The following is a 16,416-nucleotide window of genomic DNA, read 5'->3' on the forward strand; positions in this document are numbered from 1 at the left end:
TCAATGTCTATCTTTATATACAATTTAATTTTGGAACCATATGATTATGAATTTTAAAGATAAGTGAAAAGTAAAAACCCATCTATCAATAAACATATATCATCCTTTTATGAATGTTCACCCTACGCTGAGGGCTTTTAGGATGTTTAGAAATGATAATCTCATAATTCTGAAAAGAGATGATACACAGTAAACTGAATGAACATGCAACTTTTCAATTCAGCCTCATTACTTTATAATGACACCCCCTCTCCATTAAAGCAGTTAACGCATAACCTGCAATTGTTTGGGGAAGCAACTACAGAGCAGTTGTGCTTAGCTGGTTAAGCATGGGCTCTGCAAAAAGGCAGATCTGGACTTAAAGTCAGGCTCTGCAACCTTCTAGAGTTTCAAGACCTTGGGTGAATTCTTTAACACCTCTAAGCTTTAGTTTCCTCATCTGGTAAAATGGGGATAATATTACCTATATCTGAGTACAAGTGAGAATTAAAATACACAGTGCACATGAAATGTCGTAACAACCCAAGAAAGAAGAAACGTTAGCTATTATTATTACTGTGCCAAACAAATTATGACCTCCTCTAAAACAATTATTGGAATTAACAGAACAAATCATCTTGTAAGTTGTTCTCTAAGATGATCAGGCTTGCTTTGGTGTATACCACTAAAAGTGTTCTATTTGTTTTTTGGGTTTTGTTCTTTAAATATTTATTTATTTATTTGGCTGCACCAGGTCTTAGTTGTGGCATGCGGGGTCTTTAGTTGTGGCATGCAAACTCTTAGTTGCGGCATGTGGGATCTAGTTCCCTGACCAGGGATCGAACCCTAGCCCCCTGCATTGGAAGCGTGGAATCTTGGCCACTGGACTACCAGGGAAGTCCCCAAAGTAGTTCTACTTGAATTAGAATGGGAAAACATCTTAATTAATGTAAAAATATGCTGGGTACCTTAAACCTTCCTAAATATGAAAAGAATCAATCCAAAACCTCTTTAAAAATTTATGCATTCTACGGCTATTATCAAAAAGACAATAAATAACAAGTGCTGGTAAGGACGTGGGAAAAGGGAACCTTTGTGCACTGTTGGTGGGAATATAAATTGGTCGCAGCCACTATGGAAAACAGTATGGAGGTTCCTCAAAAGATTAAAAGTAGCGTTACCATATGATCCAGCAATTCCACTTCTGGGTATTTACCCGAAGAAAACAAAAACACTAATTCGAAAAGATAAATGCAGCCCCATGTTTTCTGTAGCATTATTTACAATAGCCAAGCATGGAAATAACCTAAGTGTCCACTGATGGATGAATGGATAAACACACACACGCGCGCGCGTGCGCACACACACACACAGAAGTATTATTCAGCCATAAAAAAGAATGAAATCTTGCCATTTGCGACAACATGGATGAACCCCAAGGGCATTATGCTAAGTGAAATAAGTCAGACAGAAAAAGATAAATACTGTATGATCCACATATACGTGGAATCTAAAAACAAAGATCTCATGGATATAGAGAAGAGACTGGTGGTAGCCTGAGGCAGGGGGAGAAGGGTGGGCAAAATGGGTGAAGAGGGGTCAAAAGATACAAATTTCCAGTTAAAAAATGAATAAGTTATAAGAATGTAATGTACAGCATGGTGACTATAGCTAATAATATTGTAAAAAATTACACATTCTAAAGAAATTGAAAAAAAGATTACTAGGCCCTTGGGTCACAAATCAGACCTAATGAACCTCCTACTTTACGTTTTATTAATTTTTTCCTAATAAGTAATACGTATACACAGTACAAAATTCGAAAGTACAAAAGGATACTCTATGCAAGGTAAATCTCTTGCTCTCTTCTGTCCTTCAGCCTCCACAGCACTCAGGTTTTTTTGTGAATCTCTACAGAGATGTCCTTACATTTTTATAAGCATATATATCTTTTCCCATTACTCTTCCACCTCTAAGTAGCATTGTAGCAAATGTAAAACAAAAAGATTTATTAGGTCTTTGGATTGAACAAGTACTATCTAATTACTTAAGATATCAAATAAGGAGTAAAAATAACTTTCTTGGGTTTAGTATTTAGCAATCACACAGCATATCCCAAAATCTACAGCTGTGATCGAAATGACCAATGAATTATCAGTTCATTGTACATTATGTAACTCAAGTGCCAGCCCTGGCTTTTGGCTATAGCTCTACTTGAACTGATGCCCTTGTCTTCAGGTCTGACTTGCTGGCTGTCTGTAGCTCAATGATATCTACAAATGACATGATTTCCATGTGAAAAGCCCCCAAGGCTTTACATATCCACTTCCTCACAAATCTACTTCCATGGAGGGCCACACCACCAGCTCTAGGCTTCTTCTTCATGCTTCCATCAGTCTCATCCTCCTTTCTCAATGTGGGTCTACCAGATAAGATGCTCACTGTGTTCGTTTTTGACCTCCCTTTGACGCTGGCAGGTCTGGGTTTCACCCCACACCCTTGCAGTGGGTTTGTAGTCTATAGCCAGGGTCACCAAACTAAAACCTGTAGGCTGGAGGCCTATTTTTATAAATAGTTTTACTGAAACATAGCCACACCCATTTATTTACATATTGTCTATGTCTGCTTTCACTACAACAGCTGAGTTTAGTAGTTGCCATAGAGACTCCAAGCCTAAAATATTTACTATCTGGCCCTTAAATTACTCAACACTACTGATAATGACAACCAGCTAAAGACATCTAGGAAATACCCATGAAATATGAGAAAAAACAAGTATTTTTGTGTAGCTATATAAAAGTGTTCATTTAGAAATGTGAGATGCTCATTAATTATGTCTAGTTATAATGCAACAATCGTTTATTTACTTATTCATTCAAAATGTTTACTGAATGCCTACTACATGCCAAGTACAGTTCCAGGTACTGAGGATATGGTGTGAAAAGGACAAAGTTTCTGAAAAGGACAAAGTTCCTAGTGTTATGGATCATACAGTCTTGGGGGGGAAATCAGACAATTAACAAGTATATTATAAAAATGTCAGAGAGCCACACAGAGAATGAAAGTAGGATGGCATACAGTGGCATTCCAGTAGCCACTTTAAATTAGGCAGACGGAGGCAGTAACACTTAAGGGACTAACTACACAATAATAGCAGTAAAAGATCAAGGAGATGAGCCTTCAAGAATTCCAGACAGAATAAACAACTAGGAAAGGCCCCTAGATGAAAAGGTGCCTGCGAGCTGGTGTTGAGGAACCACAAGGCCACTGTGGCTGGGGCGTGTAAGCAGTATTACTTAGCTGCTGTATTTAGTCAACCTCAGAACCAAATGCTCTCTAGATATGCACAAATCAGCACAGTTTTCTGTTAATGGCATTAGTCTGACTGCCTCCAATTCTAAGACATATAACAGATACCTATATGTTTTATCAATGTGGAATAGGGGTACCTTCTTATTATCACATTAGAAATACATCTAAATACAAATATATTTTAATGATAAATTTATAAATTATATTACTTTAAATTATAATTTAAATAATTTATTATTTATATTACATTATAATAAAAATAAAATTACAGAATACTTAGAAATTAATGTGGATTAATTCACTGACTTAGTACAATTATCATTATTATGTTTTCTAGCATTAAAATATGCATACTTTCATATAATTACAATCATTATAATAACAAATATTTACTGAGAACTTTTATGTGGTAGGGACTATACTAAGAACTTTAATTTATTTAATCCTCACATTCAATGGCAGGAGGCAGGTGCTATAACTCCTACTTTATGGATGAAGAAACGTGTTTGGGAGAGGTTGGCTAACATATCCAATACTAACTCCAGAGTCTAAATTTTTAATCTCAATTCCATTCTACTTTACAACATACAAAATTTTGTATCATAATTTTAGTTAACATATCATTAGCATGAAACACTGTGTAACCAACCACAATTTTTTTTTTCACAATTTTGAATGGTTACAGAATACTCCAGTGAGTTGATAGTCAACTGATATAAAACTGAACTGAAGCAAATTCAGAGTAAAGTGAAAATGACCATAGATGTAATTACCTAATAAACTCTAAGATTAACACAGCCAATGTTTTCTTTCAGCACTAAAAGAGATCTCTTTCCCTTTAGGTGTCACCAGAAGGAGTAGGCTTCCCTTTGGGACTATGATAAAAAACGGTAATGTACAATTTGTCCTGCTATACAAGTTTCTAGAAAACTAATCCGCTCACAATTGGTAAATATAGAAATGATGTCAGCTTTATGTGGTAGCTGTGTTGGTTCATAAATGATTTTTTTCTAGGTAAGGGCAACCACAGAGTGGGAGGTCAAATTACGACTTTGAGCAGGTCAAATTATAACTCATGCCATGCAGGCAGAAGCCCTTTCAGCTTTAAGAAAATTGTTAAAAAGTGCCTTCACACATGCATACACACACACGCATATGCGCGCACACACACACGACCAAGAATGAGAAGAAATTATTCACTGGGAGCCTGGCTGACTGAAGCACTCCATCTCTAGCCCAAGCTGCAGTGAATCTTTGGGACATTCCACCAAGAGCTGGAGCTGGATCCTGCTCTTCTGGCTGATCTCCTATGGGTTCCTGGCTACACTCTACATGTTCACAAGCAGATGATGCTGCAGGCTCTGAATAATAAGGTGCCAAAGTATCATGACCACATTTCTAGTCCAGGACTTAGTGTTTTACCCAAACCAGCGTGTTGGAATATATATTCAGTATGTCAGATTCAAACACTTACGATGGGTAAATTATAGTCTTTAAAGAATTAAAATAACACATTTAGTAAAACGAGAGAGTCTTTTGATGGAACTCTTTAAACAGAGAGACCTAACTTACAGTGCATCTCAGTTTTCTCTTGACTTATTTGAAGAATACAGTGGGACTATTGATGCTGATTTTGGCTACTCCAAAAGGAAACCATTTATGAAAGCAAACATAACTAAAAGAAAACCAATAAACAAGGTCCTACTATTTTCAAAACTATATTCAAAATCCTGTAGTCAACCATAATGGAAAAGAATATGAAAAAGAATGTGTGTATATATATATATATATATATATATATATATATATATATATATACACAGAGAGAGAGAGAGAGAGAGAGAGAGAGGGAACTGAATCACTCTGCTTACAGCAGAAATTAACACTACACTGTAAATCAACTATAGTTCAATTAAAAAAAAAAAGAAAACCAAGGATAATAAATGAAGGAAACAGGCATGGCAGTATCTACAAGATGGAGCCATAAACTTCAAGTATTTTCTGTATTACAGTGGAGTGGCGGGAACCACATGTGGACTATCTACAGCCAATGGTTGCTGCCTAGGTAAACCTTCATGCTAACACTGATCCCAGGATCCCAGGGAAGATCTGGGATCTTCCCCACCTAACCAGGATGGCCATGTAAAGTTCCTTAGATGAGTTAGCTTCAAAATCGAAGAGACAACATAGTATGATTAGAAGAAATGTTTTTCTTCCTTGGGGAAAAAGGCAGAAAACAGAGATTTAAAGAATACAAGAGTCTTGGCAGAGATTTCCTGTTAGGGAAAATGTAGAACCTAAAATAGTCTCTTAGGATATCCAGGAAGCCTCATATAGAACCTTGGCTGTCAGAGGCTGATGGAAAAAATATAGATTAAAATAAGACTCTAATGACAAAAAGCAGATAAATTGAACTTCTATGAGGAAGCTTACCTTGGAGAAATTCTTTGAAGAAAATTACAAAAAACAGAAAGTCTCTCTTTGGAGTTATCAAAAGGTACCTGCTATGGATGTTCGTGTTTCCCCCACCACTCCAAATTCATATGTTGAAGCCCTAATTCCCAAAGTGATGGAATTTGGGGGTGGGGGCCTTTGGGAGGTGATTAGGTTTAGATGAGGTCATGAGAGTGGAGCCACCATGATGGAATTAGTGCCCATATAGGAAGAGGGTGAGACCAGAGCCGTCATTCTCTCTGTGCCATGTGAGGGTACAGCAAGGTGGCTGTCTGAAAACCAAGAAAAGAGCCAAATCACCCTGGCATATCTGGCAACATCTTGACCTTGGACTTCCCAGTGCCTCCAGAACTGTGAGAAATAATTATTTGTTGTCTAAGCTGCCCAGTCTGTGGTATTTTTCCAGAGCAGCCTAAGCAAACTAAGACAGTACCTAAACAAGAACTTATCTGCTGTTTTTCTATGTCTGCTCAAGAACTTCATGTATATTGGAGGTGCTCTTCTTTCCCATGCACCGGGTCTACCTGTGGACTGGTAAACAGTGTGGTACAGAACAGTAGTTCTAAAGAGAAGCTTTAAAGTCAGAGGTATCTGGTTTCAAATTCTGTGTCTGTTACTTTCTTAGGCAGAGTTTCAAACTATAGAAGAGATAAATACAATCTGTTATCAACCTTAATGTCATTGTGAGGATTAAATGACATAATTAAATCTTACATAAAATTAAATATAAAATGTATATAAAAACTCAGGTCATGGCCCACAGAATGCTTTCGGATTATAGCAATATGCAGGAAAGGGCTGCCTGTTTGTACAAATAAGCCTATTCGTATTTATCACTACTATTTTTTCAAAAAGTGAAATTCCAAAACCAACAACAAAAAAGTACTTTCAAATCAGGGGTTAGACAGTTGGTCAATGTCCTCTGACCAGACCTCACACAGCTCACAGTAACAGGTTAGCTTGAAATAACCTTAGACTGCCAAAACCCAGCTCCCCCTAATTTTTAATACTGCACAGCATTCCATTTAATTGCATCATTTCCAAATTTGTATATGAAAAACAATGTTGTGGTGAATGTTCATATAAATACATTCTTACACACTTGATTAATCTCTTTAGAATATGGAGTAGAGTTGCTATAGTGAAGGTATGTACACTTTAGTTTTGATATACATTGCCAAATTACAGGAGGGGAATTTTAAAGAAATGACAAAGTACATTCAATTCAATTATTCCTGCATAATCACACCACTGAGGAAGCCCAGTGTTTCAACTGGGAGACAGCTAAAACCTAACTATATCTGATCACATTTAGTTCTTTTTTTTAAAATTTATGTTACTGAAGTATAGCTGATTTACAATGTTGTGTTAATTTCTACTGTACAGCAAAGTGATTCAGTTATACATATATATATATTCTTTTTCACATTCTTTTCCATTATGGTTTACCACAGGATATTGAATATAGTTCCCTGTGCTATACAGTAGGATCTTGTTGTTTATCCATTCAATACACAATAGTTTGCATCTGCTAATCCCAAACTCCCAATCCTTTCTTCCCCTATCCATTCTTCCCCCTTGGCAACCACAGGTCTGTTCTCTATGCCTGTGAGCCTGTTTCTATTTCGTAGGTAAGTTCATTTGTGTCATATTTTAGATTCCACATATAAGTGGTATCATATGGTATCTTTCTCTTTCTGACTTACTTCACTTCGTATGATAATCTCTAGATCCATCCATGTTGCTGCAAATGGCAGTATTTCATTCTTTTTATGGTTGGATAGTATTCCATTGTATATGTGTACCACATCTTCTTCATCATTCATCTGTCGATGGACATTTAGGCTGTTTCCATGTCTTGGCTATTGTAAACAGTGCTGCAATGAACACTGGGGTACATGTATCTTTTCCAGTTATAGTTTTGTCTGGATATATGCCCAGGAGTGGGATTGTAGGATCATATGGCAACTCTATTTTTAGTTTTTTGAGGAACTTCCATACTGTGTGTTTTCCATAGCGGCTGCACCAATTTACATTCCCACCAACAGTGTAGGAGGGTTCCCTTTTCTCCACCCCCTCCTCCAGCATTTGTTATTTGAAGGCTTTTTATTTTTTCTTCTTCTTTATTTATTTATTTGGCCATGCCACGTGGTTTGTGGGATCTTAGTTCCCCAACCTGGGATCGAACCCAGCCCCTCGGTGAAACCTTGGAGTCTCAAACACTGAACCACCAGGGAATTCCCTGAAGGCTTTTTAATAATAGCCATTCTGACCGGTGTGAGGTGGTACCTCATTGTAGTTTTGATTTGCATTTCTCTAATAATTAGCAGTGTTGAGCATCTTTTCATGTGCCTTTTGGCCACCTGTGTGTCTTCTTTGGAGAAATGTCTATTTAGGTCTTCTGCCAATTTTTCGATTGGGTTGTTTGATCACATTTAGTTCTTAATGACTAAGTAGTATCTCTACATATTTTCCTACAATATTAACAAAAATATTCAATAACTTGGAAGGACCACAATAATCCATGTACATTTAAGCCTGAAGACTTCAAATAATCAGGTTAAAGGCAAGTCTGAGTATTTTTTTTTTTTTTTTTTTTGCGTTACGTGGGCCTCTCACTGTTGTGGCCTCTCCCGTTGCGGAGCACAGGCTCCAGATGCGCAGGCTCAGTGGCCATGGCTCACGGGCCCAGCCGCTCCGTGGCATGTGGGATGTTCCCGGACTGGGGCATGAACCTGTGTTCCCTGCATCGGCAGGTGGACTCTCAACCACTGCGCCACCAGGGAAGCCCAAGTCTGAGTATTTTGAAAATACTTTTTGAATGTCTAACACTAATAGGTTGCCCAAATGATATGCATATACTTTCCCAAATCCTACAAAAATACCTTCTAAATTTGAGTTTAATTAATTTATTGAACCAAAAGTCATCACGTAATTTATGGCCACTGACAAGACAACAACGTAACTTATATGCTATACCTTTATGGTACAGTCTATTTTGATTATATATAAAGATATAGATATAGATACATGACTGTCCACAAACTCAATGCAACCTCTGGCTAAGAGAGCAATAAATGTCATGAAATGGGATATGTGAGTGGGGGGCAAGAGGAAGGGGGACTCTGACATTTTGCTCTGTATTTCTACATTATTTCAAGTGTCCGTAATTTAGATATTCACATATTACAAGTATCATTAAAAGGAAAGACAAAATTCCAATACCATGATACTTGAAAATGAGGGTGACTCTGATTTGCTGTTATGGACTCAATGTTTGAGTCTCCTCAAAATTCATATTTTGAAATCCTAATCCCCAATGTGATGGTATTAGGAGGTGGGGGCCTTTCAGAGGTGATTAGGTTACGAGGGTGGAGCCCACATGAGTGGGATTAGTGTTCTCATAAAAGAGACCCCAGAATGCTTTCTTGTCCTCTCTTCACCATATAAGGATACAAGATCTGCAACCTGGATGACGGGCTCTCACCAGAACCCAACCATGCTAGCACCCTGATCTTGGACGTCCTGCCTCCAGAACTGTGAGAAATAAATTTCTGTTGTTTATAAGCCACCCAGTCTACAGTATTCTGTTATAGAAACCCGAACTAAGAAATTTGCTAATATGAAAAAATAAATGAAGTGAAAAAAAACAAGTTGCAGAAACGTAAATATACTATGATCCCTTCTATGTGAAAACAAATTTCTAGAAAGAGATATATAGCAGACTGTATTTTCTAAAAACAGTCATAGCAGTATTTCTAACCACACACGCTCTTCCAGAATCTTACCACTCCCCATCAAGAGGTGGAGTCTCCTAATTCAAAAATGGTTTAAAATTAACTCAAAATATATTAAAGACCTGAATGTAACACCTGAAACCATAAAAATCCCAGAAGAAAACACAGGTGGTAAGCTCCCTGACATCAGTCTTGGTGGTAAGTTTTTGGATCTGACTCCCAAAGCAAAGGAAACAAATGCTAAAACAAATAAGTGAGACTACATCAAACTAAAAAGCTGTTGCATAGCAAAGGAAACCATCATCAAAATGAAAAGGCGGGCTTCCCTGGTGGTGCAAGTGGTTGAGAGTCCGCCTGCTGATGCAGGGGACACAGGTTCGTGCCCCGGTCTGGGAAGATCCCACATGACGCGGAGTGGCTAGGCCCGTGAGCCATGGCCGCTGAGCGTGCACGTCCGGAGCCTGTGCTCCAGCAGCGGGAGAGGGCACAACAGTGAGAGGCCCGCGTACCGAAAAAAAAAAAAAGAAAAGGCAACTTATTGAATGGGAGGAGATATTTGCACATCATATATCAGATAAGGGGTTAAATATCCAAAATATATAAAGAACTCATATAATTCAATAGCCAAATAAACAATCTGAGTAAGAAATAGGCAGAGGATCTCAATAGACATTTTCCCAAAAAAGACATAAAGATGGCCAACAGGTACATGAAGAGATGCTCAATATCACTAATCATCAGGGAAATGCAAATCAAAACCACAATGAGGTATCACCTCACATATATCCATCATATATATATATCAATATAATGCAATTATTATTCAGCCTTAAAAAGGAACAAAATCTTGCCTTTTGCGACAACATGGATGGACCTTGAGGGAATTATGCTAAGTGAAATAAGTCAGAGAAAGACAAATACCATATGATCTCACTTATATGAGGAATTTAAAACAACAACAAAAGATCAAGCTCAAAGATATAGAGAACAGATTGGCGGTTGCCAGAGGTGGGGGAGTTGGGAGGTGAGTGAAATAGGTGAAGGGGGTCAAAACGTACAAACTTCCAGTTACAAAATAATTTAAGTTATGGGGATGTAATGCACAGCACAGTGACTATAGTTAGTAATAACATATTGCATATTTGAAAGTTGCTAAGAGAGTAGATCTTAATAGTTCTCATCGCAAGAAAAAAAACTGTAAACGTGTATGGAAACAAGTGTTAACTAGACTTACCCGTGACAATCATTTCCCAATATATACAAGTCGCACACCTGAAACTAATGTTATTTGTCAGTTATACCTCAATTTAAAAAAGAGGTGAAGTTTATTCCCCCTCCTCTTAAAGCTGAGCAGGCTCAGGACTGCTACAACCAGAAGTATAATAGAAGTGTTGTATGTGACTTCTCAGGCTAGGTTATAAAAAGTATCCAGGCTGCATGGTTCTTTCCCTCCCCCATCCTCTCGGGATGGATGCTTCTTGCCGTTGGAACCAAGCCACTGTGCTGTGAGGAAGCCAAGCAGCCACATGAAAAGGCCGTATGTAGGTGTTCTGGCTGACAGTACTAGGTAGGGTTTCAGCCACCAGCCAGCATCAACTGCCAGACAGTGAGTGAGCAAGCCTCCAGATGCTTTTCTCGCTCCCAGCCTCTCAGTCGTCCAGTTAAGAACCCAGACATTATGCAGCAGACAAGCCATCTCCACTGTCCTCTGTATGAACTCTAGACACACAGTTTGTTAACTTAATTAAAAGGTTGTTCTTATGCCACTGAGTTTTAGGGTAACTGTTATACAGCCATAATAACGGGAATATAAGAGAAATTGTAAATAGCTTAAAATCAGTAAAGTGGCAATGAGAGGCTGGGGAACATAGGGAGATTTTCACTTTTCCTATTTCTACACTTAGTACTGCTTGAATTTTGTGCCATGAGGACATGCACTCGCTATTTTATCTTTTTTGTTTTGTTTTGCAGTACGCGGGCCTCTCACTGTTGTGGCCTTCTCTCATTGCGGAGCACAGGCTCCAGACGCGTAGGCTCAGCGGCCGTGGCTCACGGGCCTAGCCGCTCCGCGGCATGTGGGATCTTCCCGGGCCCGGGCACGAACCCGCGTCCCCTGCATCGGCAGGCAGACTCTCAACCACTGCGCCACCAAGGAAGCCCGCTATTTTATCTTTTAAATAAAACATAACCTCACTTCTGTGAAGGAGGCCAGAAGGGGGTCCCATCACACAGTACAACCTGATGTCAATTACAAGAAGAATTGTCAATTACAGACCTCAACAGAAGATCATCAATCACAGGCCCCAACAGGAAAAGATGTACACTGCATCTCCTACAAGAAACTACCCCAGCAACTCAGCCAATGAGAAGCCATCATCACCCTGAGCTCTCACTTTTCTCCAATGGGTTTTTGTTCAAAACAACACCTCCCAACTTACTCCTTTTTCTCTATAAAATAATGTCCCTCTCCTTTGTTCCTTGGACTTGCTAAATAATATTAATTTGGGGATAAAATATATATACCATAGTATCTAAATGTTTATTTGTGAGAAAGATCCGGGAAGGTGCATACCAAATTCATCTAGGGAAGTAGGAACATGCCAGATATAGAGAAGTGAGTGAGAAGTTTGGGCTTACTTTTAATGTATTGATTTTGTGAAAAAACATTAGTATATTATTCATATTAATAAACATTTTACAAAAATATAAATTAATAGGAAAAGATACTAGCAGTAGATATATTTGCTGGGTAGAGAAGTTTCTCAAGAAACTTTTCAGGCATACATCTTCCAGGAAAAGGCCAATAATAGGTCTTACTTAACGTGACTTATTTAAGTACAGTGGACATTAGTCACAATTTACAAGGCCTTCAGACTTGTAAGGGGAATCTGACCAATGATCTCCCAGATCACATGCTTACAGTACTTTAATACGGAAACAAATGTAAGTAAATTAGAGACGCAGAAGTTTCAGTTACAAGGTTTAGATTAGAGCTGAAATACAGAGCTCAACAAACAAACAAAAGGGGGATTATCTGCATTCCAAACCTTAGTTTACAACAGAAAGGAGGAAAAACACAAAGCATAACCTAAATTCACATTTCTAAATCCATCTGTTCTCTTTCTGGAACTCCTATCATTAATAGAAGAAACTGTATACCGAGAGACAGCCAGACAAGGAGAACAGGAGAAGTAGGTGGCAAGAGAGCAGAAGAGGATAAAAACAGAATAATTCTGCAAATGGGGAACTTAAAAAAGTCTCTCGCCAGGCCATCTTTATGGTTGTAAGGAAATATAAGTGATTTTTAAAAAACCCAAACAGCTAGATATATCAGTTATAAGGAAATACCTCCTTAAAAACAAAACTAACCTCAGAGGAGACACACACCAAAAAACCTACAACTTAAAAGAACGATTTATAATTAGACAATGATTTTGTGTTAGCATCTTTCTACATATCTAGTAGCATTCTACTACTACATCAATAAAACCCATATTTATCCATAGGCATATTCCCATGTTAACAAGTAATGAAACACAGAACTGTATGTAACATGATAAAGATATCCGATTTTTTTTTGCATTTTATGTCTCATTTTTAATTCATTTTCAGTACTGATTATGTTTTTTTTTCATTTTAACATCTTTATTGGAGTATAATTGCTTTACAATGGTATGTTAGTTTCAGCTTCACAACAAAATGAATCAGTTATATATATACATATGTTTCCATATCTCTTCCCGCTTGCGCCTCCCTCCCTCCCACCCTCCCTATCCCACCCCTCCAGGCGGTCACAAAGCACCGAGCTGATCTCCCTGTGCTATGCGGCTGCTTCCCACTAGCTATCTACCTTACCTTTGGTAGTGTATATATGTCCATGCCTCTCTCTCACTTTGTCACAGTTTACCCTTCCCCCTCCCCATGTCCTCAAGTCCATTCTCTAGTAAGTCTGTGTCTTTATTCCTGTTTCACCCCTAGGTTCTTCATGACATTTTTTTTTCTTAAATTCCATATATATGTATTAGCATATGGTATTTGTCTCTCTATTTCTGACTTACTTCACTCTGTATGACAGACTCTAGGTCCATCCACCTCATTACAAAGAGCTCAATTTCGTTTCTTTTTATGGCTGAGTAATATTCCATTGTATATATGTGCCACATCTTCTTTATCCATTCATCCGATGATGGACACTCAGGTTGTTTCCATCTCCGAGCTCTTGTAAATAGAGCTGCAATGAACATTTTGGTACATGACTCTTTTTGAATTATGGTTTTCTCAGGGTATATGCCCAGTAGTGGGGATTGCTGGGTCATATGGTAGTTCTATTTGTAGTTTTTTAAGGAACCTCCATACTGTTCTCCACAGTGGCCGTATCAATTTACATTCCCACCAACAGTGTAAGAGTGTTCCCTTTTCTCCACACCCTCTCCAGCATTTATTGTTTCTAGATTTTTTGATGATGGCCATTCTGACTGGTGTGAGATGATATCTCATTGTAGTTTTGATTTGCATTTCTCTAATGATTAGTGATGTTGAGCATCCTTTCATGTGTTTGTCGGCAGTCTGTATATCTTCTTTGGAGAAATGTCTATTTAGCTCTTCTGCCCATTTTTGGATTGGGTTGTTTGTTTTTTTGTTATTAAGCTGCATGAGCTGCTTATAAATTTTGGAGATTAATCCTTTGTCAGTTGCTTCATTTGCAAATATTTTCTCCCATTCTGAGGGTTGTCTTTTGGTCTTGTTTATGGTTTCCTTTGCTGCACAAAAGCTTTTAAGTTTCATTAGGTCCCATTTGTTTATTTTTGTTTTTATTTCCATTTCTCTAGGAGGTGGGTCAAAAAGGACCTTGCTGTGATTTATGTCATAGAGTGTCCTGCCTATGTTTTCCTCTAAGAGTTTGATAGTTTCTGGCCTTACATTTAGGTCTTTAATCCACCTTGAGCTTATCTTTGTGCATGGTGTTAGGGAGTGATCCAATCTCATACTTTTACATGTAGCTGTCCAGTTTTCCCAGCACCACTTATTGAAGAGGCTGTCCTTTCTCCACTGTACATTCCTGCCTCCTTTATCAAAGATAAGGTGACCATATGTGCGTGGGTTTATCTCTGGGCCTTCTATCCTGTTCCATTGATCGATATTTCTGTTTCTGTGCCAGTACCATACTGTCTTGATTACTGTAGCTTTGTAGTATAGTCTGAAGTCAGGGAGCCTGATGCCTCCAGCTCCGTTTTTCGTTCTCAAGATTGCTTTGGCTATTCGGGGTCTTTTGTGTTTCCATACAAATTGTGAAATTTTTTGTTCTAGTTCTGTGAAAAATGCCAGTGGTAGTTTGATAGGGATTGCATTGAATCTGTAGATTGCTTTGGGTAGTAGAGTCATTTGCACAATGTTGATTCTTCCAATCCAAGAACATGGTATATCTCTCCATCTATTTGTATCATCTTTAATTTCTTTCATCAGTGTCTTATAATTTTCTGATACAGGTCTTTTGTCTCCTTAGGTAGGTTTATTCCTAGATATTTTATTCTTTTTGTTGCAATGGTAAATGGGACTGTTTTCTTGATTTCACTTTCAGATTTTTCATCCTTAGTGTATAGGAATGCCAGAGATTTCTGTGCATTAATTTTGTATCCTGCTACTTTACCAAATTCATTGATCAGCTTTAGTACTTTTCTGTTAGCATCTTTAGGATTCTCTATGTATAGTGTCATGTCATCTGCAAATAGTGACAGCTTTACTCCTTCTTTTCCGATTTGGATTCCTTTTGTTTCCTTTTCTTCTCTGATTGCTGTGGCTAAAACTTCCAAAACTATGTTGAATAAGAGTGGTGAGAGTGGGCAACCATATCTTGTTCCTGATCTTAGTGGAAATGCTTTCAGTTTTTCACCATTGAGGACGATGTTGGCTGTGGGTTTGTCATATATGGCCTTTATTACGTTGAGGAAAGTTCCCTCTATGCCTACTTTCCGCAGGGTTTTTATCATAAATGGGTGTTGAATTTTGTCAAAAGCTTTCCTGCATCTATTGAGATGATCATATGGTTTTTCTCCTTCAACTTGTTAATATGGTGTATCACATTGATTGATTTGTGTATATTGAAGAATCTTGCATTCCTGGAATAAACCCCACTTGATCATGGTGTATGATCCGTTTAATGTGCTGTTGGATTCTGTTTGCTAGTATTTTGTTGAGGATTTTTGCATCTATGTTCATCAGTGATATTGGCCTGTAGTTTTCTTTCTTTGTGACATCCTTGTCTGGTTTTGGTATCAAGGTGATGGTGGCCTCGTAGAATGAGTTTGGGAGTGTTCCTCCCACTGCTATATTTTGGAGGAGTTTGAGAAGGAAGGTGTTAGCTCTTCTCTAAATGTTTGATAGAATTCGCCTGTGAAGCCATCTGGTCCTGGGCTTTTGTTTGTTGGAAGATTTTTAATCACAGTTTCAATTTAAGTGCTTGTGATTGGTCTGTTCATATTTTCTATTTCTTCCTGATTCAGTCTTGGCAGGTTGTGCCTTTCTAAGAATTTGTCCATTTCTTCCAGGTTGTCCATTTTATTGGCATAGAGTTTCTTGTAGTAATCTTTCATGATCTTTTGTATTTCTGCAGTGTCAGTTGTTACTTCTCCTTTTTCATTTCTAATTCTATTGATTTCAGTCTTCTCCTTTTCTTGATGAGTCTGGCTAATGGTTTATCAATTTTGTTTATCCTTTCAAAGAACCAGCTTTTAGTTTTATTGATCTTTGCTATCGTTTCTTTCATTTCTTTTTATTTCTGATCTGATTTTTATGATTTCTTTCCTTCTGCTAACTTTGGGGGTTTTTTGTTCTTCTTTCTCTAATTGCTTTAAGTGCAAGGTTAGGTTGTTTATTCGAGATGTTTCCTGTTTCTTAAGGTAGGATTGTATTGCTATAAACTTCCCTCTTAGAACTG

General features: G+C 37.9%; 1 protein-coding gene across 1 annotated transcript in view; it reads right to left on the reverse strand.

Annotated features, from left to right (window-relative positions):
- SMIM14 (small integral membrane protein 14) overlaps positions 1-16,416 on the reverse strand; it is a 71,356-nt gene that overhangs the window by 16,059 nt on the left and 38,881 nt on the right. The window lies entirely within an intron of this gene.

The sequence above is a fragment of the Delphinapterus leucas genome, chromosome 5 (genome assembly GCF_059928025.1).
Source record: "Delphinapterus leucas isolate spDelLeu-1000000601 "Yukka" chromosome 5, BTC_Dleu_Yukka2, whole genome shotgun sequence".
NCBI classification, from domain to species: domain Eukaryota; kingdom Metazoa; phylum Chordata; class Mammalia; order Artiodactyla; family Monodontidae; genus Delphinapterus; species Delphinapterus leucas.